The sequence below is a fragment of the Schistocerca serialis genome, chromosome 7, assembly GCF_023864345.2.
Source record: "Schistocerca serialis cubense isolate TAMUIC-IGC-003099 chromosome 7, iqSchSeri2.2, whole genome shotgun sequence".
In the NCBI taxonomy this organism is placed as follows: Eukaryota; Metazoa; Arthropoda; class Insecta; order Orthoptera; family Acrididae; genus Schistocerca; species Schistocerca serialis.
Genome location: NC_064644.1, coordinates 603428432 through 603453237, shown reverse-complemented (window position 1 = coordinate 603453237; position 24806 = coordinate 603428432). Strand labels below are relative to the sequence as shown.

Here is a 24806-nt window from a genome sequence, read left to right as displayed (position 1 = left end):
AGGACCCAAGAGCTACGCCACAGGCGTCTGCGCACAGTCGAGCATGTGTGTTGAATAACGGTGCTGATAGCCACGTATCATTTCAAGTAGATTTGATTCCTTTCGGACACAATTTTTCATTGAATAGGATTGTAGCTCATTTGTGGCAGCAGGAAATAAGCTGTAGTGAAAAGGACCTTTCATAGATGGTCGCAGGTCCCATAAGTATTGTATGGCTCGTAATGCGTTGTGTGGAGCACGGCTAGCTCAGTCGGTAGAGCATGAGACTCTTAATCTCAGGGTCGTGGGTTCGAGCCCCACGCTGGGCGGCGCGAAATTTTGTGTCTACGCGGATGCAACCTGCGCCCCTCTCGTGAGCTTTGCGTAATGAACGTAACGGGTTACGACGATGCCTAGCTTCGTATGAATATCAGAGGAATGGTTTTTGAAGCTGAAAGTAACTCTGAAATGAAATAAATGTGTTGTATTTGGAATTTTAGGTGTACATCGATATCGTGTGACATGTGTAGGAAAGCAGCAGCTGTGCTAACTAAATACAAATAATGGTCGCTAATGCGGTGCGTTTCCAGCTGAAGGGCTCCGATTCACTACTCCATAAGAATAAAGTACCCGAAAAATGCACCAGGCGGCGCCTCCTTAGCTCAGTGGCAGAGCGCTGGTCTAGTAAACCAGAGGTCGTGAGTTCGATCCTCACAGGAGGCAAACGAATTTTGTAACAGCCCCTTCTACCGTAGCCCTTTCGAAAAAAGCGGTCAAGAATAAAAAAAATTATGAATGGGTGCGGTATTTAAGAAATGCTCTCGCAAATGAAAAGTGCGAATGGTGCTATTAAAGTAGGCACCAGAAACTGCTGCTTTTGGCAGTCTCTGGAGAATGCCGACGTGAAATACTTAGTTCTTGTGAAGTATTTTCTACCCCTGGTAGAGACCCTCGCGGTTGTCGTCGTCGTCGTCATGTAACTTGCGATGGGACACAGCAAGAAGTAGCGTCGCATTTTTAGTACTGAAATTGGAGATGGAGAATTGCGTCAAAGATGGGAAATTCATTCCGGCAAGCGTACAAATGGCGAAAATGAGGTGTGTGTGGGGAAGCACATTGCGCCAGTGACCGTGTGGCCTAATGGATAAGGCGTCGGACTTCGGATCCGAAGATTGCAGGTTCGAATCCTGTCACGGTCGACTTTTTCCAGTTCTGCAAAAGATGCATGCTGTTTTGCTGTGTTGTTTGAGTACTACAAAACTAGTTGAAAGTTGCTGCTGTCCGCTTCCTGGCTGCAAACCGGCGTCTACCTGAAGCACAAGCAAGACAAGGGGGTTCTGTAGCGAAATTTTCGGCACTGTTTCGATCAGGAGAGTTTTTGTTGGAACTACTGCGTCTGATTCAGGACCCAAGAGCTACGCCACAGGCGTCTGCGCACAGTCGAGCATGTGTGTTGAATAACGGTGCTGATAGCCACGTATCATTTCAAGTAGATTTGATTCCTTTCGGACACAATTTTTCATTGAATAGGATTGTAGCTCATTTGTGGCAGCAGGAAATAAGCTGTAGTGAAAAGGACCTTTCATAGATGGTCGCAGGTCCCATAAGTATTGTATGGCTCGTAATGCGTTGTGTGGAGCCCGGCTAGCTCAGTCGGTAGAGCATGAGACTCTTAATCTCAGGGTCGTGGGTTCGAGCCCCACGCTGGGCGGCGCGAAATTTTGTGTCTACGCGGATGCAACCTGCGCCCCTCTCGTGAGCTTTGCGTAATGAACGTAACGGGTTACGACGATGCCTAGCTTCGTATGAATATCAGAGGAATGGTTTTTGAAGCTGAAAGTAACTCTGAAATGAAATAAATGTGTTGTATTTGGAATTTTAGGTGTACATCGATATCGTGTGACATGTGTAGGAAAGCAGCAGCTGTGCTAACTAAATACAAATAATGGTCGCTAATGCGGTGCGTTTCCAGCTGAAGGGCTCCGATTCACTACTCCATAAGAATAAAGTACCCGAAAAATGCACCAGGCGGCGCCTCCTTAGCTCAGTGGCAGAGCGCTGGTCTAGTAAACCAGAGGTCGTGAGTTCGATCCTCACAGGAGGCAAACGAATTTTGTAACAGCCCCTTCTACCGTAGCCCTTTCGAAAAAAGCGGTCAAGAATAAAAAAAATTATGAATGGGTGCGGTATTTAAGAAATGCTCTCGCAAATGAAAAGTGCGAATGGTGCTATTAAAGTAGGCACCAGAAACTGCTGCTTTTGGCAGTCTCTGGAGAATGCCGACGTGAAATACTTAGTTCTTGTGAAGTATTTTCTACCCCTGGTAGAGACCCTCGCGGTTGTCGTCGTCGTCGTCGGCGCCGCCGCCGCCTTGGTAATAGCGGCAACTCGCCTTTGTATGACATAGGGTGAGGTACCTTCTGCAACCGACTGAGATGGCAGTAAGCGATTGAAGCTGATTTGCAACCTCTTGTTTGATCAGCGTCATAAGGGCTTGAATGTAACTTGCGATGGGACACAGCAAGAAGTAGCATCGCATTTATAGTACTGAAATTGGAGATGGAGAATTGCGTCAAAGATGGGAAATTCATTCCGGCAAGCGTACAAATGGCGAAAATGAGGTGTGTGTGGGGAAGCACATTGCGCCAGTGACCGTGTGGCCTAATGGATAAGGCGTCGGACTTCGGATCCGAAGATTGCAGGTTCGAATCCTGTCACGGTCGACTTTTTCCAGTTCTGCAAAAGATGCATGCTGTTTTGCTGTGTTGTTTGAGTGCTACAAAACTAGTTGAAAGTTGCTGCTGTCCGCTTCCTGGCTGCAAACCGGCGTCTACCTGAAGCACAAGCAAGACAAGGGGGTTCTGTAGCGAAATTTTCGGCACTGTTTCGATCAGGAGAGTTTTTGTTGGAACTACTGCGTCTGATTCAGGACCCAAGAGCTACGCCACAGGCGTCTGCGCACAGTCGAGCACGTGTGTTGAATAACGGTGCTGATAGCCACGTATCATTTCAAGTAGATTTGATTCTTTCGGACACAATTTTTCATTGAATAGGATTGTAGCTCATTTGTGGCAGCAGGAAATAAGCTGTAGTGAAAAGGACCTTTCATAGATGGTCGCAGGTCCCATAAGTATTGTATGGCTCGTAATGCGTTGTGTGGAGCCCGGCTAGCTCAGTCGGTAGAGCATGAGACTCTTAATCTCAGGGTCGTGGGTTCGAGCCCCACGCTGGGCGGCGCGAAATTTTGTGTCTACGCGGATGCAACCTGCGCCCCTCTCGTGAGCTTTGCGTAATGAACGTAACGGGTTACGACGATGCCTAGCTTCGTATGAATATCAGAGGAATGGTTTTTGAAGCTGAAAGTAACTCTGAAATGAAATAAATGTGTTGTATTTGGAATTTTAGGTGTACATCGATATCGTGTGAGATGTGTAGGAAAGCAGCAGCTGTGCTAACTAAATACAAATAATGGTCGCTAATGCGGTGCGTTTCCAGCTGAAGGGCTCCGATTCACTACTCCATAAGAATAAAGTACCCGAAAAATGCACCAGGCGGCGCCTCCTTAGCTCAGTGGCAGAGCGCTGGTCTAGTAAACCAGAGGTCGTGAGTTCGATCCTCACAGGAGGCAAACGAATTTTGTAACAGCCCCTTCTACCGTAGCCCTTTCGAAAAAAGCGGTCAAGAATAAAAAAAATTATGAATGGGTGCGGTATTTAAGAAATGCTCTCGCAAATGAAAAGTGCGAATGGTGCTATTAAAGTAGGCACCAGAAACTGCTGCTTTTGGCAGTCTCTGGAGAATGCCGACGTGAAATACTTAGTTCTTGTGAAGTATTTTCTACCCCTGGTAGAGACCCTCGCGGTTGTCGTCGTCGTCGTCATGTAACTTGCGATGGGACACAGCAAGAAGTAGCGTCGCATTTTTAGTACTGAAATTGGAGATGGAGAATTGCGTCAAAGATGGGAAATTCATTCCGGCAAGCGTACAAATGGCGAAAATGAGGTGTGTGTGGGGAAGCACATTGCGCCAGTGACCGTGTGGCCTAATGGATAAGGCGTCGGACTTCGGATCCGAAGATTGCAGGTTCGAATCCTGTCACGGTCGACTTTTTCCAGTTCTGCAAAAGATGCATGCTGTTTTGCTGTGTTGTTTGAGTACTACAAAACTAGTTGAAAGTTGCTGCTGTCCGCTTCCTGGCTGCAAACCGGCGTCTACCTGAAGCACAAGCAAGACAAGGGGGTTCTGTAGCGAAATTTTCGGCACTGTTTCGATCAGGAGAGTTTTTGTTGGAACTACTGCGTCTGATTCAGGACCCAAGAGCTACGCCACAGGCGTCTGCGCACAGTCGAGCATGTGTGTTGAATAACGGTGCTGATAGCCACGTATCATTTCAAGTAGATTTGATTCCTTTCGGACACAATTTTTCATTGAATAGGATTGTAGCTCATTTGTGGCAGCAGGAAATAAGCTGTAGTGAAAAGGACCTTTCATAGATGGTCGCAGGTCCCATAAGTATTGTATGGCTCGTAATGCGTTGTGTGGAGCCCGGCTAGCTCAGTCGGTAGAGCATGAGACTCTTAATCTCAGGGTCGTGGGTTCGAGCCCCACGCTGGGCGGCGCGAAATTTTGTGTCTACGCGGATGCAACCTGCGCCCCTCTCGTGAGCTTTGCGTAATGAACGTAACGGGTTACGACGATGCCTAGCTTCGTATGAATATCAGAGGAATGGTTTTTGAAGCTGAAAGTAACTCTGAAATGAAATAAATGTGTTGTATTTGGAATTTTAGGTGTACATCGATATCGTGTGACATGTGTAGGAAAGCAGCAGCTGTGCTAACTAAATACAAATAATGGTCGCTAATGCGGTGCGTTTCCAGCTGAAGGGCTCCGATTCACTACTCCATAAGAATAAAGTACCCGAAAAATGCACCAGGCGGCGCCTCCTTAGCTCAGTGGCAGAGCGCTGGTCTAGTAAACCAGAGGTCGTGAGTTCGATCCTCACAGGAGGCAAACGAATTTTGTAACAGCCCCTTCTACCGTAGCCCTTTCGAAAAAAGCGGTCAAGAATAAAAAAAATTATGAATGGGTGCGGTATTTAAGAAATGCTCTCGCAAATGAAAAGTGCGAATGGTGCTATTAAAGTAGGCACCAGAAACTGCTGCTTTTGGCAGTCTCTGGAGAATGCCGACGTGAAATACTTAGTTCTTGTGAAGTATTTTCTACCCCTGGTAGAGACCCTCGCGGTTGTCGTCGTCGTCGTCATGTAACTTGCGATGGGACACAGCAAGAAGTAGCGTCGCATTTTTAGTACTGAAATTGGAGATGGAGAATTGCGTCAAAGATGGGAAATTCATTCCGGCAAGCGTACAAATGGCGAAAATGAGGTGTGTGTGGGGAAGCAGATTGCGCCAGTGACCGTGTGGCCTAATGGATAAGGCGTCGGACTTCGGATCCGAAGATTGCAGGTTCGAATCCTGTCACGGTCGACTTTTTCCAGTTCTGCAAAAGATGCATGCTGTTTTGCTGTGTTGTTTGAGTACTACAAAACTAGTTGAAAGTTGCTGCTGTCCGCTTCCTGGCTGCAAACCGGCGTCTACCTGAAGCACAAGCAAGACAAGGGGGTTCTGTAGCGAAATTTTCGGCACTGTTTCGATCAGGAGAGTTTTTGTTGGAACTACTGCGTCTGATTCAGGACCCAAGAGCTACGCCACAGGCGTCTGCGCACAGTCGAGCATGTGTGTTGAATAACGGTGCTGATAGCCACGTATCATTTCAAGTAGATTTGATTCCTTTCGGACACAATTTTTCATTGAATAGGATTGTAGCTCATTTGTGGCAGCAGGAAATAAGCTGTAGTGAAAAGGACCTTTCATAGATGGTCGCAGGTCCCATAAGTATTGTATGGCTCGTAATGCGTTGTGTGGAGCCCGGCTAGCTCAGTCGGTAGAGCATGAGACTCTTAATCTCAGGGTCGTGGGTTCGAGCCCCACGCTGGGCGGCGCGAAATTTTGTGTCTACGCGGATGCAACCTGCGCCCCTCTCGTGAGCTTTGCGTAATGAACGTAACGGGTTACGACGATGCCTAGCTTCGTATGAATATCAGAGGAATGGTTTTTGAAGCTGAAAGTAACTCTGAAATGAAATAAATGTGTTGTATTTGGAATTTTAGGTGTACATCGATATCGTGTGAGATGTGTAGGAAAGCAGCAGCTGTGCTAACTAAATACAAATAATGGTCGCTAATGCGGTGCGTTTCCAGCTGAAGGGCTCCGATTCACTACTCCATAAGAATAAAGTACCCGAAAAATGCACCAGGCGGCGCCTCCTTAGCTCAGTGGCAGAGCGCTGGTCTAGTAAACCAGAGGTCGTGAGTTCGATCCTCACAGGAGGCAAACGAATTTTGTAACAGCCCCTTCTACCGTAGCCCTTTCGAAAAAAGCGGTCAAGAATAAAAAAAATTATGAATGGGTGCGGTATTTAAGAAATGCTCTCGCAAATGAAAAGTGCGAATGGTGCTATTAAAGTAGGCACCAGAAACTGCTGCTTCCTGGTCACGATCGTGCCACCTACCGTCACCTTCGTGAAGCTCCTGTCTCTTTCCTCTCCACCCTGGCCAGGCTCTACAATGTAGTCCTGTCCACCGGTTACTACCCCGACCTGTGGAAAACCTCCCGTATCCTCATGTTCCTTAAACCTGGCAAACCGCCGTCCGCCGTCTCCTCCTACCGTCCCATCAGCCTTACCTCGGTCTTCAGCAAGGTCCTAGAATCTATCCTCACCCGCCGCATCCACCAGCATCTCCGCCAGCACCGCCTCCTTCCCGTCACCCAGTGTGGCTTTCGGCCATCCTTCTCTTCCGACGATCTTCTCCTTCACCTCACTCATCTCCTTTCCGAACAGCTTAATTCCCGTCGCTCTGCCATCTTCCTCTCACTTGACCTCGAACGCGCTTATGACCGCGTCTGGCATTCCGGTCTCCTCTTCAAGCTCCAAACCTTTGCCCTTCCCATTAACTACGTCCGTCTGATCGGTTCCTTTCTCTCCCGCCGTCCTTCCTATGTCACCATCCATAACACCGATTCCTACACCTTTTTCCCCTCCGCCGGTGTGCCCCAAGGCTCCGTCCTCTCCCCCCTTCTGTACCTTTTGTACACGGCGGACATGCCGCCGCCGTCGCCCCCCGTCCACCTCCTCCAGTTTGCCGATGACACCGCCTTCCTCGCCCTTGCCCCCACCCTGCAACGCTCCCAACGCCTTCTCCAATCCCATCTTGACCGGTTCACCGCTTGGTGCAACCAGTGGTTGCTCAAGGTAAATCCCTCCAAAACCCAGGCGATCATTGTAGGCACAACCACCCCTTCCTTCCGCCTCCTTGATTTCTATCTCACCGTCTATGGCCGTCCTATCGCCCTCACTCCCACCCTTAAGTACCTTGGCGTCACCCTCGACCGTCGCCTCTCCTGGACTCCCCATCTCCAGACAATCCAAGCCAAGGCACGTTCCCGACTCCGTCTCCTCAAGCTCCTTTCCGGCCGCACGTGGGGTCTGGACCCCTCCACAATCCTCCACACCTATAAATCCCTCATCCGCCCTATCCTTTGTTACGCCCATCCAGCCTGGATCTCCGCCCCCCCTACCTTCTATAAATCCCTCCAAATCCTTGAACGCCATGCTCTCCGCCTTGCCTATCGCATCCGTCTCCCCTCCCCCACGCGGATCCTGTATGATCTCATCCCCTTCCCCCACCTCCTCCTTTTCCTTGAAAGGATACGTATCCTGTACACCTCACGTAAACTTGATCCTCCTCACCCGCTCGTTTCCCCGCTCCTCTCCCACCCCCGCCCGCTGCCGCGCCTGTATTCGCACGTCCCACCCGGTCTCCATCTCTCCACCCTCCATACCCTCTCCCAAGGTGGCTTCCGCCAGCTCCCTCTCCCTGATGCTGTCCTCGTCCCCTCCATCTACCCCTCCTATCAACTTTGACCCTGCCCCCCCTCCCTCCTGGTGTCCTTTCCCTGCGGCACCCTCCCTCCTTTCTCTTCCCTTCCCTTCTCTCTCCTTTTCCCCCATCCCCTCCCTCCACCCCTCTTCTTCCGGGCTTCCCCTCCCCCTTCCTCTCTCCCCCCTCTTTCCCCTGCCCGTGGCGTCCGTGCTCTCCCCTCTCGCTTTCCCTCTCCCCCTCCTCCTCCTCCTCCTCCTCCTCCTCCTCCTCCTCCTCTCTTGGCAGGTCCCCGGACTCGCACACGCATCGTGAACTTTCGCGCGCCGGAGATCATCGCCCTCGGTTTAGTGTCTGTGCCGTCGTGTCTGTGCCTCAGTGTTTTTCGCCGTCCACGCTCCTTCGTTCACGTGTGTCATCTACCTCGTCAGTGTTTGTGCCCAGTGCCGACGGTTTTTCTTGTTTGTTTCGTCAAGTGTGAACGGCTTCGTGTTTTTTAACTATTGTATCTCCTGTTTTTTAAACCGCCATTCTGTTACTTGTCTGTCTCCCTTTCTTTTTTCTTGTACTGCTTATGGCTGAAGAGCGGAGTACACTGTTCCGCTGCCAGCCCACCTTGTATGGGGTGTCCAAATTACAATAAAGAAAAAAAAAAAAAAAAAAAAAAAACTGCTGCTTTTGGCAGTCTCTGGAGAATGCCGACGTGAAATACTTAGTTCTTGTGAAGTATTTTCTACCCCTGGTAGAGACCCTCGCGGTTGTCGTCGTCGTCGGCGCCGCCGCCGCCTTGGTAATAGCGGCAACTCGCCTTTGTATGACATAGGGTGAGGTACCTTCTGCAACCGACTGAGATGGCAGTAAGCGATTGAAGCTGATTTGCAACCTCTTGTTTGATCAGCGTCATAAGGGCTTGAATGTAACTTGCGATGGGACACAGCAAGAAGTAGCATCGCATTTATAGTACTGAAATTGGAGATGGAGAATTGCGTCAAAGATGGGAAATTCATTCCGGCAAGCGTACAAATGGCGAAAATGAGGTGTGTGTGGGGAAGCAGATTGCGCCAGTGACCGTGTGGCCTAATGGATAAGGCGTCGGACTTCGGATCCGAAGATTGCAGGTTCGAATCCTGTCACGGTCGACTTTTTCCAGTTCTGCAAAAGATGCATGCTGTTTTGCTGTGTTGTTTGAGTACTACAAAACTAGTTGAAAGTTGCTGCTGTCCGCTTCCTGGCTGCAAACCGGCGTCTACCTGAAGCACAAGCAAGACAAGGGGGTTCTGTAGCGAAATTTTCGGCACTGTTTCGATCAGGAGAGTTTTTGTTGGAACTACTGCGTCTGATTCAGGACCCAAGAGCTACGCCACAGGCGTCTGCGCACAGTCGAGCATGTGTGTTGAATAACGGTGCTGATAGCCACGTATCATTTCAAGTAGATTTGATTCCTTTCGGACACAATTTTTCATTGAATAGGATTGTAGCTCATTTGTGGCAGCAGGAAATAAGCTGTAGTGAAAAGGACCTTTCATAGATGGTCGCAGGTCCCATAAGTATTGTATGGCTCGTAATGCGTTGTGTGGAGCCCGGCTAGCTCAGTCGGTAGAGCATGAGACTCTTAATCTCAGGGTCGTGGGTTCGAGCCCCACGCTGGGCGGCGCGAAATTTTGTGTCTACGCGGATGCAACCTGCGCCCCTCTCGTGAGCTTTGCGTAATGAACGTAACGGGTTACGACGATGCCTAGCTTCGTATGAATATCAGAGGAATGGTTTTTGAAGCTGAAAGTAACTCTGAAATGAAATAAATGTGTTGTATTTGGAATTTTAGGTGTACATCGATATCGTGTGACATGTGTAGGAAAGCAGCAGCTGTGCTAACTAAATACAAATAATGGTCGCTAATGCGGTGCGTTTCCAGCTGAAGGGCTCCGATTCACTACTCCATAAGAATAAAGTACCCGAAAAATGCACCAGGCGGCGCCTCCTTAGCTCAGTGGCAGAGCGCTGGTCTAGTAAACCAGAGGTCGTGAGTTCGATCCTCACAGGAGGCAAACGAATTTTGTAACAGCCCCTTCGACCGTAGCCCTTTCGAAAAAAGCGGTCAAGAATAAAAAAAATTATGAATGGGTGCGGTATTTAAGAAATGCTCTCGCAAATGAAAAGTGCGAATGGTGCTATTAAAGTAGGCACCAGAAACTGCTGCTTTTGGCAGTCTCTGGAGAATGCCGACGTGAAATACTTAGTTCTTGTGAAGTATTTTCTACCCCTGGTAGAGACCCTCGCGGTTGTCGTCGTCGTCGTCATGTAACTTGCGATGGGACACAGCAAGAAGTAGCGTCGCATTTTTAGTACTGAAATTGGAGATGGAGAATTGCGTCAAAGATGGGAAATTCATTCCGGCAAGCGTACAAATGGCGAAAATGAGGTGTGTGTGGGGAAGCAGATTGCGCCAGTGACCGTGTGGCCTAATGGATAAGGCGTCGGACTTCGGATCCGAAGATTGCTGGTTCGAATCCTGTCACGGTCGACTTTTTCCAGTTCTGCAAAAGATGCATGCTGTTTTGCTGTGTTGTTTGAGTACTACAAAACTAGTTGAAAGTTGCTGCTGTCCGCTTCCTGGCTGCAAACCGGCGTCTACCTGAAGCACAAGCAAGACAAGGGGGTTCTGTAGCGAAATTTTCGGCACTGTTTCGATCAGGAGAGTTTTTGTTGGAACTACTGCGTCTGATTCAGGACCCAAGAGCTACGCCACAGGCGTCTGCGCACAGTCGAGCATGTGTGTTGAATAACGGTGCTGATAGCCACGTATCATTTCAAGTAGATTTGATTCCTTTCGGACACAATTTTTCATTGAATAGGATTGTAGCTCATTTGTGGCAGCAGGAAATAAGCTGTAGTGAAAAGGACCTTTCATAGATGGTCGCAGGTCCCATAAGTATTGTATGGCTCGTAATGCGTTGTGTGGAGCCCGGCTAGCTCAGTCGGTAGAGCATGAGACTCTTAATCTCAGGGTCGTGGGTTCGAGCCCCACGCTGGGCGGCGCGAAATTTTGTGTCTACGCGGATGCAACCTGCGCCCCTCTCGTGAGCTTTGCGTAATGAACGTAACGGGTTACGACGATGCCTAGCTTCGTATGAATATCAGAGGAATGGTTTTTGAAGCTGAAAGTAACTCTGAAATGAAATAAATGTGTTGTATTTGGAATTTTAGGTGTACATCGATATCGTGTGACATGTGTAGGAAAGCAGCAGCTGTGCTAACTAAATACAAATAATGGTCGCTAATGCGGTGCGTTTCCAGCTGAAGGGCTCCGATTCACTACTCCATAAGAATAAAGTACCCGAAAAATGCACCAGGCGGCGCCTCCTTAGCTCAGTGGCAGAGCGCTGGTCTAGTAAACCAGAGGTCGTGAGTTCGATCCTCACAGGAGACAAACGAATTTTGTAACAGCCCCTTCTACCGTAGCCCTTTCGAAAAAAGCGGTCAAGAATAAAAAAAATTATGAATGGGTGCGGTATTTAAGAAATGCTCTCGCAAATGAAAAGTGCGAATGGTGCTATTAAAGTAGGCACCAGAAACTGCTGCTTTTGGCAGTCTCTGGAGAATGCCGACGTGAAATACTTAGTTCTTGTGAAGTATTTTCTACCCCTTTTAGAGACCCTCGCGGTTGTCGTCGTCGTCGGCGCCGCCGCCGCCTTGGTAATAGCGGCAACTCGCCTTTGTATGACATAGGGTGAGGTACCTTCTGCAACCGACTGAGATGGCAGTAAGCGATTGAAGCTGATTTGCAACCTCTTGTTTGATCAGCGTCATAAGGGCTTGAATGTAACTTGCGATGGGACACAGCAAGAAGTAGCATCGCATTTATAGTACTGAAATTGGAGATGGAGAATTGCGTCAAAGATGGGAAATTCATTCCGGCAAGCGTACAAATGGCGAAAATGAGGTGTGTGTGGGGAAGCACATTGCGCCAGTGACCGTGTGGCCTAATGGATAAGGCGTCGGACTTCGGATCCGAAGATTGCAGGTTCGAATCCTGTCACGGTCGACTTTTTCCAGTTCTGCAAAAGATGCATGCTGTTTTGCTGTGTTGTTTGAGTGCTACAAAACTAGTTGAAAGTTGCTGCTGTCCGCTTCCAGGCTGCAAACCGGCGTCTACCTGAAGCACAAGCAAGACAAGGGGGTTCTGTAGCGAAATTTTCGGCACTGTTTCGATCAGGAGAGTTTTTGTTGGAACTACTGCGTCTGATTCAGGACCCAAGAGCTACGCCACAGGCGTCTGCGCACAGTCGAGCATGTGTGTTGAATAACGGTGCTGATAGCCACGTATCATTTCAAGTAGATTTGATTCCTTTCGGACACAATTTTTCATTGAATAGGATTGTAGCTCATTTGTGGCAGCAGGAAATAAGCTGTAGTGAAAAGGACCTTTCATAGATGGTCGCAGGTCCCATAAGTATTGTATGGCTCGTAATGCGTTGTGTGGAGCCCGGCTAGCTCAGTCGGTAGAGCATGAGACTCTTAATCTCAGGGTCGTGGGTTCGAGCCCCACGCTGGGCGGCGCGAAATTTTGTGTCTACGCGGATGCAACCTGCGCCCCTCTCGTGAGCTTTGCGTAATGAACGTAACGGGTTACGACGATGCCTAGCTTCGTATGAATATCAGAGGAATGGTTTTTGAAGCTGAAAGTAACTCTGAAATGAAATAAATGTGTTGTATTTGGAATTTTAGGTGTACATCGATATCGTGTGAGATGTGTAGGAAAGCAGCAGCTGTGCTAACTAAATACAAATAATTGTCGCTAATGCGGTGCGTTTCCAGCTGAAGGGCTCCGATTCACTACTCCATAAGAATAAAGTACCCGAAAAATGCACCAGGCGGCGCCTCCTTAGCTCAGTGGCAGAGCGCTGGTCTAGTAAACCAGAGGTCGTGAGTTCGATCCTCACAGGAGGCAAACGAATTTTGTAACAGCCCCTTCTACCGTAGCCCTTTCGAAAAAAGCGGTCAAGAATAAAAAAAATTATGAATGGGTGCGGTATTTAAGAAATGCTCTCGCAAATGAAAAGTGCGAATGGTGCTATTAAAGTAGGCACCAGAAACTGCTGCTTTTGGCAGTCTCTGGAGAATGCCGACGTGAAATACTTAGTTCTTGTGAAGTATTTTCTACCCCTGGTAGAGACCCTCGCGGTTGTCGTCGTCGTCGTCATGTAACTTGCGATGGGACACAGCAAGAAGTAGCGTCGCATTTTTAGTACTGAAATTGGAGATGGAGAATTGCGTCAAAGATGGGAAATTCATTCCGGCAAGCGTACAAATGGCGAAAATGAGGTGTGTGTGGGGAAGCAGATTGCGCCAGTGACCGTGTGGCCTAATGGATAAGGCGTCGGACTTCGGATCCGAAGATTGCAGGTTCGAATCCTGTCACGGTCGACTTTTTCCAGTTCTGCAAAAGATGCATGCTGTTTTGCTGTGTTGTTTGAGTACTACAAAACTAGTTGAAAGTTGCTGCTGTCCGCTTCCTGGCTGCAAACCGGCGTCTACCTGAAGCACAAGCAAGACAAGGGGGTTCTGTAGCGAAATTTTCGGCACTGTTTCGATCAGGAGAGTTTTTGTTGGAACTACTGCGTCTGATTCAGGACCCAAGAGCTACGCCACAGGCGTCTGCGCACAGTCGAGCATGTGTGTTGAATAACGGTGCTGATAGCCACGTATCATTTCAAGTAGATTTGATTCCTTTCGGACACAATTTTTCATTGAATAGGATTGTAGCTCATTTGTGGCAGCAGGAAATAAGCTGTAGTGAAAAGGACCTTTCATAGATGGTCGCAGGTCCCATAAGTATTGTATGGCTCGTAATGCGTTGTGTGGAGCCCGGCTAGCTCAGTCGGTAGAGCATGAGACTCTTAATCTCAGGGTCGTGGGTTCGAGCCCCACGCTGGGCGGCGCGAAATTTTGTGTCTACGCGGATGCAACCTGCGCCCCTCTCGTGAGCTTTGCGTAATGAACGTAACGGGTTACGACGATGCCTAGCTTCGTATGAATATCAGAGGAATGGTTTTTGAAGCTGAAAGTAACTCTGAAATGAAATAAATGTGTTGTATTTGGAATTTTAGGTGTACATCGATATCGTGTGACATGTGTAGGAAAGCAGCAGCTGTGCTAACTAAATACAAATAATGGTCGCTAATGCGGTGCGTTTCCAGCTGAAGGGCTCCGATTCACTACTCCATAAGAATAAAGTACCCGAAAAATGCACCAGGCGGCGCCTCCTTAGCTCAGTGGCAGAGCGCTGGTCTAGTAAACCAGAGGTCGTGAGTTCGATCCTCACAGGAGGCAAACGAATTTTGTAACAGCCCCTTCGACCGTAGCCCTTTCGAAAAAAGCGGTCAAGAATAAAAAAAATTATGAATGGGTGCGGTATTTAAGAAATGCTCTCGCAAATGAAAAGTGCGAATGGTGCTATTAAAGTAGGCACCAGAAACTGCTGCTTTTGGCAGTCTCTGGAGAATGCCGACGTGAAATACTTAGTTCTTGTGAAGTATTTTCTACCCCTGGTAGAGACCCTCGCGGTTGTCGTCGTCGTCGTCATGTAACTTGCGATGGGACACAGCAAGAAGTAGCGTCGCATTTTTAGTACTGAAATTGGAGATGGAGAATTGCGTCAAAGATGGGAAATTCATTCCGGCAAGCGTACAAATGGCGAAAATGAGGTGTGTGTGGGGAAGCAGATTGCGCCAGTGACCGTGTGGCCTAATGGATAAGGCGTCGGACTTCGGATCCGAAGATTGCAGGTTCGAATCCTGTCACGGTCGACTTTTTCCAGTTCTGCAAAAGATGCATGCTGTTTTGCTGTGTTGTTTGAGTACTACAAAACTAGTTGAAAGTTGCTGCTGTCCGCTTCCTGGCTGCAAACCGGCGTCTACCTGAAGCACAAGCAAGACAAGGGGGTTCTGTAGCGAAATTTTCGGCACTGTTTCGATCAGGAGAGTTTTTGTTGGAACTACTGCGTCTGATTCAGGACCCAAGAGCTACGCCACAGGCGTCTGCGCACAGTCGAGCATGTGTGTTGAATAACGGTGCTGATAGCCACGTATCATTTCAAGTAGATTTGATTCCTTTCGGACACAATTTTTCATTGAATAGGATTGTAGCTCATTTGTGGCAGCAGGAAATAAGCTGTAGTGAAAAGGACCTTTCATAGATGGTCGCAGGTCCCATAAGTACTGTATGGCTCGTAATGCGTTGTGTGGAGCCCGGCTAGCTCAGTCGGTAGAGCATGAGACTCTTAATCTCAGGGTCGTGGGTTCGAGCCCCACGCTGGGCGGCGCGAAATTTTGTGTCTACGCGGATGCAACCTGCGCCCCTCTCGTGAGCTTTGCGTAATGAACGTAACGGGTTACGACGATGCCTAGCTTCGTATGAATATCAGAGGAATGGTTTTTGAAGCTGAAAGTAACTCTGAAATGAAATAAATGTGTTGTATTTGGAATTTTAGGTGTACATCGATATCGTGTGAGATGTGTAGGAAAGCAGCAGCTGTGCTAACTAAATACAAATAATGGTCGCTAATGCGGTGCGTTTCCAGCTGAAGGGCTCCGATTCACTACTCCATAAGAATAAAGTACCCGAAAAATGCACCAGGCGGCGCCTCCTTAGCTCAGTGGCAGAGCGCTGGTCTAGTAAACCAGAGGTCGTGAGTTCGATCCTCACAGGAGGCAAACGAATTTTGTAACAGCCCCTTCTACCGTAGCCCTTTCGAAAAAAGCGGTCAAGAATAAAAAAAATTATGAATGGGTGCGGTATTTAAGAAATGCTCTCGCAAATGAAAAGTGCGAATGGTGCTATTAAAGTAGGCACCAGAAACTGCTGCTTTTGGCAGTCTCTGGAGAATGCCGACGTGAAATACTTAGTTCTTGTGAAGTATTTTCTACCCCTTTTAGAGACCCTCGCGGTTGTCGTCGTCGTCGGCGCCGCCGCCGCCTTGGTAATAGCGGCAACTCGCCTTTGTATGACATAGGGTGAGGTACCTTCTGCAACCGACTGAGATGGCAGTAAGCGATTGAAGCTGATTTGCAACCTCTTGTTTGATCAGCGTCATAAGGGCTTGAATGTAACTTGCGATGGGACACAGCAAGAAGTAGCATCGCATTTATAGTACTGAAATTGGAGATGGAGAATTGCGTCAAAGATGGGAAATTCATTCCGGCAAGCGTACAAATGGCGAAAATGAGGTGTGTGTGGGGAAGCACATTGCGCCAGTGACCGTGTGGCCTAATGGATAAGGCGTCGGACTTCGGATCCGAAGATTGCAGGTTCGAATCCTGTCACGGTCGACTTTTTCCAGTTCTGCAAAAGATGCATGCTGTTTTGCTGTGTTGTTTGAGTGCTACAAAACTAGTTGAAAGTTGCTGCTGTCCGCTTCCAGGCTGCAAACCGGCGTCTACCTGAAGCACAAGCAAGACAAGGGGGTTCTGTAGCGAAATTTTCGGCACTGTTTCGATCAGGAGAGTTTTTGTTGGAACTACTGCGTCTGATTCAGGACCCAAGAGCTACGCCACAGGCGTCTGCGCACAGTCGAGCATGTGTGTTGAATAACGGTGCTGATAGCCACGTATCATTTCAAGTAGATTTGATTCCTTTCGGACACAATTTTTCATTGAATAGGATTGTAGCTCATTTGTGGCAGCAGGAAATAAGCTGTAGTGAAAAGGACCTTTCATAGATGGTCGCAGGTCCCATAAGTATTGTATGGCTCGTAATGCGTTGTGTGGAGCCCGGCTAGCTCAGTCGGTAGAGCATGAGACTCTTAATCTCAGGGTCGTGGGTTCGAGCCCCACGCTGGGCGGCGCGAAATTTTGTGTCTACGCGGATGCAACCTGCGCCCCTCTCGTGAGCTTTGCGTAATGAACGTAACGGGTTACGACGATGCCTAGCTTCGTATGAATATCAGAGGAATGGTTTTTGAAGCTGAAAGTAACTCTGAAATGAAATAAATGTGTTGTATTTGGAATTTTAGGTGTACATCGATATCGTGTGAGATGTGTAGGAAAGCAGCAGCTGTGCTAACTAAATACAAATAATGGTCGCTAATGCGGTGCGTTTCCAGCTGAAGGGCTCCGATTCACTACTCCATAAGAATAAAGTACCCGAAAAATGCACCAGGCGGCGCCTCCTTAGCTCAGTGGCAGAGCGCTGGTCTAGTAAACCAGAGGTCGTGAGTTCGATCCTCACAGGAGGCAAACGAATTTTGTAACAGCCCCTTCTACCGTAGCCCTTTCGAAAAAAGCGGTCAAGAATAAAAAAAATTATGAATGGGTGCGGTATTTAAGAAATGCTCTCGCAAATGAAAAGTGCGAATGGTGCTATTAAAGTAGGCACCAGAAACTGCTGCTTTTGGCAGTCTCTGGAGAATGCCGACGTGAAATACTTAGTTCTTGTGAAGTATTTTCTACCCCTGGTAGAGACCCTCGCGGTTGTCGTCGTCGTCGTCATGTAACTTGCGATGGGACACAGCAAGAAGTAGCGTCGCATTTTTAGTACTGAAATTGGAGATGGAGAATTGCGTCAAAGATGGGAAATTCATTCCGGCAAGCGTACAAATGGCGAAAATGAGGTGTGTGTGGGGAAGCAGATTGCGCCAGTGACCGTGTGGCCTAATGGATAAGGCGTCGGACTTCGGATCCGAAGATTGCAGGTTCGAATCCTGTCACGGTCGACTTTTTCCAGTTCTGCAAAAGATGCATGCTGTTTTGCTGTGTTGTTTGAGTACTACAAAACTAGTTGAAAGTTGCTGCTGTCCGCTTCCTGGTTGCAAACCGGCGTCTACCTGAAGCACAAGCAAGACAAGGGGGTTCTGTAGCGAAATTTTCGGCACTGTTTCGATCAGGAGAGTTTTTGTTGGAACTACTGCGTCTGATTCAGGACCCAAGAGCTACGCCACAGGCGTCTGCGCACAGTCGAGCATGTGTGTTGAATAACGGTGCTGATAGCCACGTATCATTTCAAGTAGATTTGATTCCTTTCGGACACAATTTTTCATTGAATAGGATTGTAGCTCATTTGTGGCAGCAGGAAATAAGCTGTAGTGAAAAGGACCTTTCATAGATGGTCGCAGGTCCCATAAGTATTGTATGGCTCGTAATGCGTTGTGTGGAGCCCGGCTAGCTCAGTCGGTAGAGCATGAGACTCTTAATCTCAGGGTCGTGGGTTCGAGCCCCACGCTGGGCGGCGCGAAATTTTGTGTCTACGCGGATGCAACCTGCGCCCCTCTCGTGAGCTTTGCGTAATGAACGTAACGGGTTACGACGATGCCTAGCTTCGTATGAATATCAGAGGAATGGTTTTTGAAGCTGAAAGTAACTCTGAAATGAAATAAATGTGTTGTATTTGGAATTTTAGGTGTACATCGATATCGTGTGACATGTGTAGGAAAGCAGCAGCTGTGCTAACTAAATACAAATAATGGTCGCTAATGCGGTGCGTTTCCAGCTGAAGGGCTCCGATTCACTACTCCATAAGAATAAAGTACCCGAAAAATGCACCAGGCGGCGCCTCCTTAGCTCAGTGGCAGAGCGCTGGTCTAGTAAACCAGAGGTCGTGAGTTCGATCCTCACAGGAGGCAAACGAATTTTGTAACAGCCCCTTCTACCGTAGCCCTTTCGAAAAAAGCGGTCAAGAATAAAAAAAATTATGAATGGGTGCGGTATTTAAGAAATGCTCTCGCAAATGAAAAGTGCGAATGGTGCTATTAAAGTAGGCACCAGAAACTGCTGCTTTTCGCCTCCTTCCCGTCACCCAGTGTGGCTTTCGGCCATCCTTCTCTTCCGACGATCTTCTCCTTCACCTCACTCATCTCCTTTCCGAACAGCTTAATTCCCGTCGCTCCGCCATCTTCCTCTCACTTGACCTCGAACGCGCTTATGACCGCGTCTGGCATTCCGGTCTCCTCTTCAAGCTCCAAACCTTTGCCCTTCCCATTAACTACGTCCGTCTGATCGGTTCCTTTCTCTCCCGCCGTCCTTCCTATGTCACCATCCATAACACCGATTCCTACACCTTTTTCCCCTCCGCCGGTGTGCCCCAAGGCTCCGTCCTCTCCCCCCTTCTGTACCTTTTGTACACGGCGGACATGCCGCCGCCGTCGCCCCCCGTCCACCTCCTCCAGTTTGCCGATGACACCGCCTTCCTCGCCCTTGCCCCCACCCTGCAACGCTCCCAACGCCTTCTCCAATCCCATCTTGACCGGTTCACCGCTTGGTGCAACCAGTGGTTGCTCAAGGTAAATCCCTCCAAAACCCAGGCGATCATTGTAGGCAAAACCACCCCTTCCTTCCGCCTCCTTGATTTCTATCTCACGGTCTATGGCCGTCCTATCGCCCTCACTCCCACCCTTAAGTACCTTGGCGTCACCCTCGACCGTCGCCTCTCCTGGACTCCCCATCTCCAGACAATCCAAGCCAAGGCACGTTCCCGACTCCGTCTCCTCAAGCTCCTTTCCGGCCGCACGTGGGGTCTGGACCCCTCCACAATCCTCCACACCTATAAATCCCTCATCCGCCCTATCCTTTGTTACGCCCATCCAGCCTGGATCTCCGCCCCCCCTACCTTCTATAAATCCCTCCAAATCCTTGAACGCCATGCTCTCCGCCTTGCCTATCGCATCCGTCTCCCCTCCCCCACGCGGATCCTGTATGATCTCATCCCCTTCCCCCACCTCCTCCTTTTCCTTGAAAGGATACGTATCCTGTACACCTCACGTAAACTTGATCCTCCTCACCCACTCGTTTCCCCGCTCCTCTCCCACCCCCGCCCGCTGCCGCGCCTGTATTCGCACGTCCCACCCGGTCTCCATCTCTCCACCCTCCATACCCTCTCCCAAGGTGGCTTCCGCCAGCTCCCTCTCCCTGATGATGTCCTCGTCCCCTCCATCTACCCCTCCTATCAACCTTGACCCTGCCCCACCCCCCACTTCCCGTGTCCTCTCCTTTCGGCACCCTCCCTCCCTTCTCTTCTCTTCCCTTCTTTTTCCATCTCCCTGTCCCCTCCCTTCCCCCTCTTCCCCCGGGCTTCCTCTCCCCCTTCCTCCCTCCCCCCTATCTCCCCTGCCCGTGGCATCTCTGCTCTCCCCTCTCGCTCTCCCACTCCCCTTCCTCCTCCTCGTCTCTTGGCAGGTCCCCGGACTCGCACACGTATAGTGAACATTCGCGCGCCGGAGATCGTCGCCTCTTGTGCTTCGTGTGTGTGACGTCATATAGTGTTTTTGGTGTCTGCCGTCCCACTCCTACGTTCACTTGTGCCGTCGGACTCACCAGTGTTTTGTGCGCCGTGCCAACGTGTTTTCCGTGTTGTTATCGTCACATGTGAACGACTCCGTGTTTTTTATGTCTCTGTGACCTCTCTCTTTTGCCCGTCACTTTGTTCATTGTCATTCACCATGTTTTCTACTCTTGTAAAACGCTATGGCTGAAGAGCGGCGTAGTGTGCCGCTGCCAGCCTACCTGAATTCCAGTTTTTAAAATAACAATAAAGTAAAAAAAAAAAAAAAAAAAAAAAACTGCTGCTTTTGGCAGTCTCTGGAGAATGCCGACGTGAAATACTTAGTTCTTGTGAAGTATTTTCTACCCCTGGTAGAGACCCTCGCGGTTGTCGTCGTCGTCGTCGTCGTCGTCGTCGTCGGCGCCGCCGCCGCCGCCTTGGTAATAGCGGCAACTCGCCTTTGTATGACATAGGGTGAGGTACCTTCTGCAACCGACTGAGATGGCAGTAAGCGATTGAAGCTGATTTGCAACCTCTTGTTTGATCAGCGTCATAAGGGCTTGAATGTAACTTGCGATGGGACACAGCAAGAAGTAGCATCGCATTTAAAGTACTGAAATTGGAGATGGAGAATTGCGTCAAAGATGGGAAATTCATTCCGGCAAGCGTACAAATGGCGAAAATGAGGTGTGTGTGGGGAAGCAGATTGCGCCAGTGACCGTGTGGCCTAATGGATAAGGCGTCGGACTTCGAATCCGAAGATTGCAGGTTCGAATCCTGTCACGGTCGACTTTTTCCAGTTCTGCAAAAGATGCATGCTGTTTTGCTGTGTTGTTTGAGTACTACAAAACTAGTTGAAAGTTGCTGCTGTCCGCTTCCTGGCTGCAAACCGGCGTCTACCTGAAGCACAAGCAAGACAAGGGGGTTCTGTAGCGAAATTTTCGGCACTGTTTCGATCAGGAGAGTTTTTGTTGGAACTACTGCGTCTGATTCAGGACCCAAGAGCTACGCCACAGGCGTCTGCGCACAGTCGAGCATGTGTGTTGAATAACGGTGCTGATAGCCACGTATCATTTCAAGTAGATTTGATTCCTTTCGGACACAATTTTTCATTGAATAGGATTGTAGCCCATTTGTGGCAGCAGGAAATAAGCTGTAGTGAAAAGGACCTTTCATAGATGGTCGCAGGTCCCATAAGTATTGTATGGCTCGTAATGCGTTGTGTGGAGCCCGGCTAGCTCAGTCGGTAGAGCATGAGACTCTTAATCTCAGGGTCGTGGGTTCGAGCCCCACGCTGGGCGGCGCGAAATTTTGTGTCTACGCGGATGCAACCTGCGCCCCTCTCGTGAGCTTTGCGTAATGAACGTAACGGGTTACGACGATGCCTAGCTTCGTATGAATATCAGAGGAATGGTTTTTGAAGCTGAAAGTAACTCTGAAATGAAATAAATGTGTTGTATTTGGAATTTTAGGTGTACATCGATATCGTGTGACATGTGTAGGAAAGCAGCAGCTGTGCTAACTAAATACAAATAATGGTCGCTAATGCGGTGCGTTTCCAGCTGAAGGGCTCCGATTCACTACTCCATAAGAATAAAGTACCCGAAAAATGCACCAGGCGGCGCCTCCTTAGCTCAGTGGCAGAGCGCTGGTCTAGTAAACCAGAGGTCGTGAGTTCGATCCTCACAGGAGGCAAACGAATTTTGTAACAGCCCCTTCTACCGTAGCCCTTTCGAAAAAAGCGGTCAAGAATAAAAAAAATTATGAATGGGTGCGGTATTTAAGAAATGCTCTCGCAAATGAAAAGTGCGAATGGTGCTATTAAAGTAGGCACCAGAAACTGCTGCTTTTGGCAGTCTCTGGAGAATGCCGACGTGAAATACTTAGTTCTTGTGAAGTATTTTCTACCCCTGGTAGAGACCCTCGCGGTTGTCGTCGTCGTCGGCGCCGCCGCCGCCTTGGTAATAGCGGCAACTCGCCTTTGTATGACATAGGGTGAGGTACCTTCTGCAACCGACTGAGATGGCAGTAAGCGATTGAAGCTGATTTGCAACCTCTTGTTTGATCAGCGTCATAAGGGCTTGAATGTAACTTGCGATGGGACACAGCAAGAAGTAGCATCGCATTTATAGTACTGAAATTGGAGATGGAGAATTGCGTCAAAGATGGGAAATTCATTCCGGCAAGCGTACAAATGGCGAAAATGAGGTGTGTGTGGGGAAGCACATTGCGCCAGTGACCGTGTGGCCTAATGGATAAGGCGTCGGACTTCGGATCCGAAGATTGCAGGTTCGAATCCTGTCACGGTCGACTTTTTCCAGTTCTGCAAAAGATGCATGCTGTTTTGCTGTGTTGTTTGAGTACTACAAAACTAGTTGAAAGTTGCTGCTGTCCGCTTCCTGGCTGCAAACCGGCGTCTACCTGAAGCACAAGCAAGACAAGGGGGTTCTGTAGCGAAATTTTCGGCACTGTTTCGATCAGGAGAGTTTTTGTTGGAACTACTGCGTCTGATTCAGGACCCAAGAGCTACGCCACAGGCGTCTGCGCACAGTCGAGCATGTGTGTTGAATAACGGTGCTGATAGCCACTTATCATTTCAAGTAGATTTGATTCCTTTCGGACACAATTTTTCATTGAATAGGATTGTAGCTCATTTGTGGCAGCAGGAAATAAGCTGTAGTGAAAAGGACCTTTCATAGATGGTCGCAGGTCCCATAAGTATTGTATGGCTCGTAATGCGTTGTGTGGAGCCCGGCTAGCTCAGTCGGTAGAGCATGAGACTCTTAATCTCAGGATCGTGGGTTCGAGCCCCACGCTGGGCGGCGCGAAATTTTGTGTCTACGCGGATGCAACCTGCGCCCCTCTCGTGAGCTTTGCGTAATGAACGTAACGGGTTACGACGATGCCTAGCTTCGTATGAATATCAGAGGAATGGTTTTTGAAGCTGAAAGTAACTCTGAAATGAAATAAATGTGTTGTATTTGGAATTTTAGGTGTACATCGATATCGTGTGACATGTGTAGGAAAGCAGCAGCTGTGCTAACTAAATACAAATAATGGTCGCTAATGCGGTGCGTTTCCAGCTGAAGGGCTCCGATTCACTACTCCATAAGAATAAAGTACCCGAAAAATGCACCAGGCGGCGCCTCCTTAGCTCAGTGGCAGAGCGCTGGTCTAGTAAACCAGAGGTCGTGAGTTCGATCCTCACAGGAGGCAAACGAATTTTGTAACAGCCCCTTCTACCGTAGCCCTTTCGAAAAAAGCGGTCAAGAATAAAAAAAATTATGAATGGGTGCGGTATTTAAGAAATGCTCTCGCAAATGAAAAGTGCGAATGGTGCTATTAAAGTAGGCACCAGAAACTGCTGCTTTTGGCAGTCTCTGGAGAATGCCGACGTGAAATACTTAGTTCTTGTGAAGTATTTTCTACCCCTGGTAGAGACCCTCGCGGTTGTCGTCGTCGTCGGCGCCGCCGCCGCCTTGGTAATAGCGGCAACTCGCCTTTGTATGACATAGGGTGAGGTACCTTCTGCAACCGACTGAGATGGCAGTAAGCGATTGAAGCTGATTTGCAACCTCTTGTTTGATCAGCGTCATAAGGGCTTGAATGTAACTTGCGATGGGACACAGCAAGAAGTAGCATCGCATTTATAGTACTGAAATTGGAGATGGAGAATTGCGTCAAAGATGGGAAATTCATTCCAGCAAGCGTACAAATGGCGAAAATGAGGTGTGTGTGGGGAAGCAGATTGCGCCAGTGACCGTGTGGCCTAATGGATAAGGCGTCGGACTTCGGATCCGAAGATTGCAGGTTCGAATCCTGTCACGGTCGACTTTTTCCAGTTCTGCAAAAGATGCATGCTGTTTTGCTGTGTTGTTTGAGTACTACAAAACTAGTTGAAAGTTGCTGCTGTCCGCTTCCTGGCTGCAAACCGGCGTCTACCTGAAGCACAAGCAAGACAAGGGGGTTCTGTAGCGAAATTTTCGGCACTGTTTCGATCAGGAGAGTTTTTGTTGGAACTACTGCGTCTGATTCAGGACCCAAGAGCTACGCCACAGGCGTCTGCGCACAGTCGAGCATGTGTGTTGAATAACGGTGCTGATAGCCACGTATCATTTCAAGTAGATTTGATTCCTTTCGGACACAATTTTTCATTGAATAGGATTGTAGCTCATTTGTGGCAGCAGGAAATAAGCTGTAGTGAAAAGGACCTTTCATAGATGGTCGCAGGTCCCATAAGTATTGTATGGCTCGTAATGCGTTGTGTGGAGCCCGGCTAGCTCAGTCGGTAGAGCATGAGACTCTTAATCTCAGGGTCGTGGGTTCGAGCCCCACGCTGGGCGGCGCGAAATTTTGTGTCTACGCGGATGCAACCTGCGCCCCTCTCGTGAGCTTTGCGTAATGAACGTAACGGGTTACGACGATGCCTAGCTTCGTATGAATATCAGAGGAATGGTTTTTGAAGCTGAAAGTAACTCTGAAATGAAATAAATGTGTTGTATTTGGAATTTTAGGTGTACATCGATATCGTGTGACATGTGTAGGAAAGCAGCAGCTGTGCTAACTAAATACAAATAATGGTCGCTAATGCGGTGCGTTTCCAGCTGAAGGGCTCCGATTCACTACTCCATAAGAATAA

At 48.8% G+C, this 24806-nt stretch overlaps 43 non-coding genes across 43 annotated transcripts; all 43 read left to right on the top strand.

Moving 5' to 3' along the window:
- Positions 1-235: 235 nt before the first annotated feature.
- On the top strand, positions 236-308 carry Trnak-cuu (transfer RNA lysine (anticodon CUU)). The gene has a single exon. It is a non-coding gene; the product is annotated as a tRNA-Lys (tRNA).
- Positions 309-630: 322 nt separating this feature from the next.
- Trnat-agu (transfer RNA threonine (anticodon AGU)) lies at positions 631-702 on the top strand. The gene has a single exon. It is a non-coding gene; the product is annotated as a tRNA-Thr (tRNA).
- A 403-nt stretch (positions 703-1105) lies between these two features.
- On the top strand, positions 1106-1178 carry Trnar-ucg (transfer RNA arginine (anticodon UCG)). The gene has a single exon. It is a non-coding gene; the product is annotated as a tRNA-Arg (tRNA).
- A 439-nt stretch (positions 1179-1617) lies between these two features.
- On the top strand, positions 1618-1690 carry Trnak-cuu (transfer RNA lysine (anticodon CUU)). The gene has a single exon. It is a non-coding gene; the product is annotated as a tRNA-Lys (tRNA).
- Positions 1691-2012: 322 nt separating this feature from the next.
- On the top strand, positions 2013-2084 carry Trnat-agu (transfer RNA threonine (anticodon AGU)). The gene has a single exon. It is a non-coding gene; the product is annotated as a tRNA-Thr (tRNA).
- A 545-nt stretch (positions 2085-2629) lies between these two features.
- Positions 2630-2702, top strand: Trnar-ucg (transfer RNA arginine (anticodon UCG)). The gene has a single exon. It is a non-coding gene; the product is annotated as a tRNA-Arg (tRNA).
- Positions 2703-3140: 438 nt separating this feature from the next.
- Trnak-cuu (transfer RNA lysine (anticodon CUU)) lies at positions 3141-3213 on the top strand. The gene has a single exon. It is a non-coding gene; the product is annotated as a tRNA-Lys (tRNA).
- A 322-nt stretch (positions 3214-3535) lies between these two features.
- Positions 3536-3607, top strand: Trnat-agu (transfer RNA threonine (anticodon AGU)). Its single transcript has one exon. It is a non-coding gene; the product is annotated as a tRNA-Thr (tRNA).
- Positions 3608-4010: 403 nt separating this feature from the next.
- On the top strand, positions 4011-4083 carry Trnar-ucg (transfer RNA arginine (anticodon UCG)). The gene has a single exon. It is a non-coding gene; the product is annotated as a tRNA-Arg (tRNA).
- A 439-nt stretch (positions 4084-4522) lies between these two features.
- Positions 4523-4595, top strand: Trnak-cuu (transfer RNA lysine (anticodon CUU)). Its single transcript has one exon. It is a non-coding gene; the product is annotated as a tRNA-Lys (tRNA).
- A 322-nt stretch (positions 4596-4917) lies between these two features.
- On the top strand, positions 4918-4989 carry Trnat-agu (transfer RNA threonine (anticodon AGU)). The gene has a single exon. It is a non-coding gene; the product is annotated as a tRNA-Thr (tRNA).
- A 403-nt stretch (positions 4990-5392) lies between these two features.
- Positions 5393-5465, top strand: Trnar-ucg (transfer RNA arginine (anticodon UCG)). The gene has a single exon. It is a non-coding gene; the product is annotated as a tRNA-Arg (tRNA).
- Positions 5466-5904: 439 nt separating this feature from the next.
- Trnak-cuu (transfer RNA lysine (anticodon CUU)) lies at positions 5905-5977 on the top strand. Its single transcript has one exon. It is a non-coding gene; the product is annotated as a tRNA-Lys (tRNA).
- Positions 5978-6299: 322 nt separating this feature from the next.
- Trnat-agu (transfer RNA threonine (anticodon AGU)) lies at positions 6300-6371 on the top strand. Its single transcript has one exon. It is a non-coding gene; the product is annotated as a tRNA-Thr (tRNA).
- Positions 6372-8984: 2613 nt separating this feature from the next.
- Trnar-ucg (transfer RNA arginine (anticodon UCG)) lies at positions 8985-9057 on the top strand. The gene has a single exon. It is a non-coding gene; the product is annotated as a tRNA-Arg (tRNA).
- A 439-nt stretch (positions 9058-9496) lies between these two features.
- Positions 9497-9569, top strand: Trnak-cuu (transfer RNA lysine (anticodon CUU)). Its single transcript has one exon. It is a non-coding gene; the product is annotated as a tRNA-Lys (tRNA).
- A 322-nt stretch (positions 9570-9891) lies between these two features.
- Positions 9892-9963, top strand: Trnat-agu (transfer RNA threonine (anticodon AGU)). Its single transcript has one exon. It is a non-coding gene; the product is annotated as a tRNA-Thr (tRNA).
- A 403-nt stretch (positions 9964-10366) lies between these two features.
- Trnar-ucg (transfer RNA arginine (anticodon UCG)) lies at positions 10367-10439 on the top strand. The gene has a single exon. It is a non-coding gene; the product is annotated as a tRNA-Arg (tRNA).
- Positions 10440-10878: 439 nt separating this feature from the next.
- Positions 10879-10951, top strand: Trnak-cuu (transfer RNA lysine (anticodon CUU)). The gene has a single exon. It is a non-coding gene; the product is annotated as a tRNA-Lys (tRNA).
- A 322-nt stretch (positions 10952-11273) lies between these two features.
- Positions 11274-11345, top strand: Trnat-agu (transfer RNA threonine (anticodon AGU)). Its single transcript has one exon. It is a non-coding gene; the product is annotated as a tRNA-Thr (tRNA).
- A 542-nt stretch (positions 11346-11887) lies between these two features.
- Positions 11888-11960, top strand: Trnar-ucg (transfer RNA arginine (anticodon UCG)). The gene has a single exon. It is a non-coding gene; the product is annotated as a tRNA-Arg (tRNA).
- Positions 11961-12399: 439 nt separating this feature from the next.
- Trnak-cuu (transfer RNA lysine (anticodon CUU)) lies at positions 12400-12472 on the top strand. Its single transcript has one exon. It is a non-coding gene; the product is annotated as a tRNA-Lys (tRNA).
- A 322-nt stretch (positions 12473-12794) lies between these two features.
- Positions 12795-12866, top strand: Trnat-agu (transfer RNA threonine (anticodon AGU)). The gene has a single exon. It is a non-coding gene; the product is annotated as a tRNA-Thr (tRNA).
- Positions 12867-13269: 403 nt separating this feature from the next.
- Trnar-ucg (transfer RNA arginine (anticodon UCG)) lies at positions 13270-13342 on the top strand. The gene has a single exon. It is a non-coding gene; the product is annotated as a tRNA-Arg (tRNA).
- A 439-nt stretch (positions 13343-13781) lies between these two features.
- Trnak-cuu (transfer RNA lysine (anticodon CUU)) lies at positions 13782-13854 on the top strand. Its single transcript has one exon. It is a non-coding gene; the product is annotated as a tRNA-Lys (tRNA).
- A 322-nt stretch (positions 13855-14176) lies between these two features.
- On the top strand, positions 14177-14248 carry Trnat-agu (transfer RNA threonine (anticodon AGU)). Its single transcript has one exon. It is a non-coding gene; the product is annotated as a tRNA-Thr (tRNA).
- Positions 14249-14651: 403 nt separating this feature from the next.
- Trnar-ucg (transfer RNA arginine (anticodon UCG)) lies at positions 14652-14724 on the top strand. Its single transcript has one exon. It is a non-coding gene; the product is annotated as a tRNA-Arg (tRNA).
- Positions 14725-15163: 439 nt separating this feature from the next.
- Trnak-cuu (transfer RNA lysine (anticodon CUU)) lies at positions 15164-15236 on the top strand. The gene has a single exon. It is a non-coding gene; the product is annotated as a tRNA-Lys (tRNA).
- Positions 15237-15558: 322 nt separating this feature from the next.
- On the top strand, positions 15559-15630 carry Trnat-agu (transfer RNA threonine (anticodon AGU)). The gene has a single exon. It is a non-coding gene; the product is annotated as a tRNA-Thr (tRNA).
- Positions 15631-16172: 542 nt separating this feature from the next.
- Positions 16173-16245, top strand: Trnar-ucg (transfer RNA arginine (anticodon UCG)). Its single transcript has one exon. It is a non-coding gene; the product is annotated as a tRNA-Arg (tRNA).
- A 439-nt stretch (positions 16246-16684) lies between these two features.
- On the top strand, positions 16685-16757 carry Trnak-cuu (transfer RNA lysine (anticodon CUU)). The gene has a single exon. It is a non-coding gene; the product is annotated as a tRNA-Lys (tRNA).
- A 322-nt stretch (positions 16758-17079) lies between these two features.
- On the top strand, positions 17080-17151 carry Trnat-agu (transfer RNA threonine (anticodon AGU)). Its single transcript has one exon. It is a non-coding gene; the product is annotated as a tRNA-Thr (tRNA).
- A 403-nt stretch (positions 17152-17554) lies between these two features.
- Positions 17555-17627, top strand: Trnar-ucg (transfer RNA arginine (anticodon UCG)). Its single transcript has one exon. It is a non-coding gene; the product is annotated as a tRNA-Arg (tRNA).
- Positions 17628-18066: 439 nt separating this feature from the next.
- Trnak-cuu (transfer RNA lysine (anticodon CUU)) lies at positions 18067-18139 on the top strand. The gene has a single exon. It is a non-coding gene; the product is annotated as a tRNA-Lys (tRNA).
- Positions 18140-18461: 322 nt separating this feature from the next.
- Trnat-agu (transfer RNA threonine (anticodon AGU)) lies at positions 18462-18533 on the top strand. The gene has a single exon. It is a non-coding gene; the product is annotated as a tRNA-Thr (tRNA).
- Positions 18534-20883: 2350 nt separating this feature from the next.
- Positions 20884-20956, top strand: Trnar-ucg (transfer RNA arginine (anticodon UCG)). Its single transcript has one exon. It is a non-coding gene; the product is annotated as a tRNA-Arg (tRNA).
- A 439-nt stretch (positions 20957-21395) lies between these two features.
- Trnak-cuu (transfer RNA lysine (anticodon CUU)) lies at positions 21396-21468 on the top strand. Its single transcript has one exon. It is a non-coding gene; the product is annotated as a tRNA-Lys (tRNA).
- A 322-nt stretch (positions 21469-21790) lies between these two features.
- On the top strand, positions 21791-21862 carry Trnat-agu (transfer RNA threonine (anticodon AGU)). The gene has a single exon. It is a non-coding gene; the product is annotated as a tRNA-Thr (tRNA).
- A 542-nt stretch (positions 21863-22404) lies between these two features.
- Trnar-ucg (transfer RNA arginine (anticodon UCG)) lies at positions 22405-22477 on the top strand. Its single transcript has one exon. It is a non-coding gene; the product is annotated as a tRNA-Arg (tRNA).
- A 439-nt stretch (positions 22478-22916) lies between these two features.
- On the top strand, positions 22917-22989 carry Trnak-cuu (transfer RNA lysine (anticodon CUU)). The gene has a single exon. It is a non-coding gene; the product is annotated as a tRNA-Lys (tRNA).
- Positions 22990-23311: 322 nt separating this feature from the next.
- Positions 23312-23383, top strand: Trnat-agu (transfer RNA threonine (anticodon AGU)). Its single transcript has one exon. It is a non-coding gene; the product is annotated as a tRNA-Thr (tRNA).
- Positions 23384-23925: 542 nt separating this feature from the next.
- Positions 23926-23998, top strand: Trnar-ucg (transfer RNA arginine (anticodon UCG)). Its single transcript has one exon. It is a non-coding gene; the product is annotated as a tRNA-Arg (tRNA).
- A 439-nt stretch (positions 23999-24437) lies between these two features.
- Trnak-cuu (transfer RNA lysine (anticodon CUU)) lies at positions 24438-24510 on the top strand. Its single transcript has one exon. It is a non-coding gene; the product is annotated as a tRNA-Lys (tRNA).
- Positions 24511-24806: the final 296 nt, after the last annotated feature.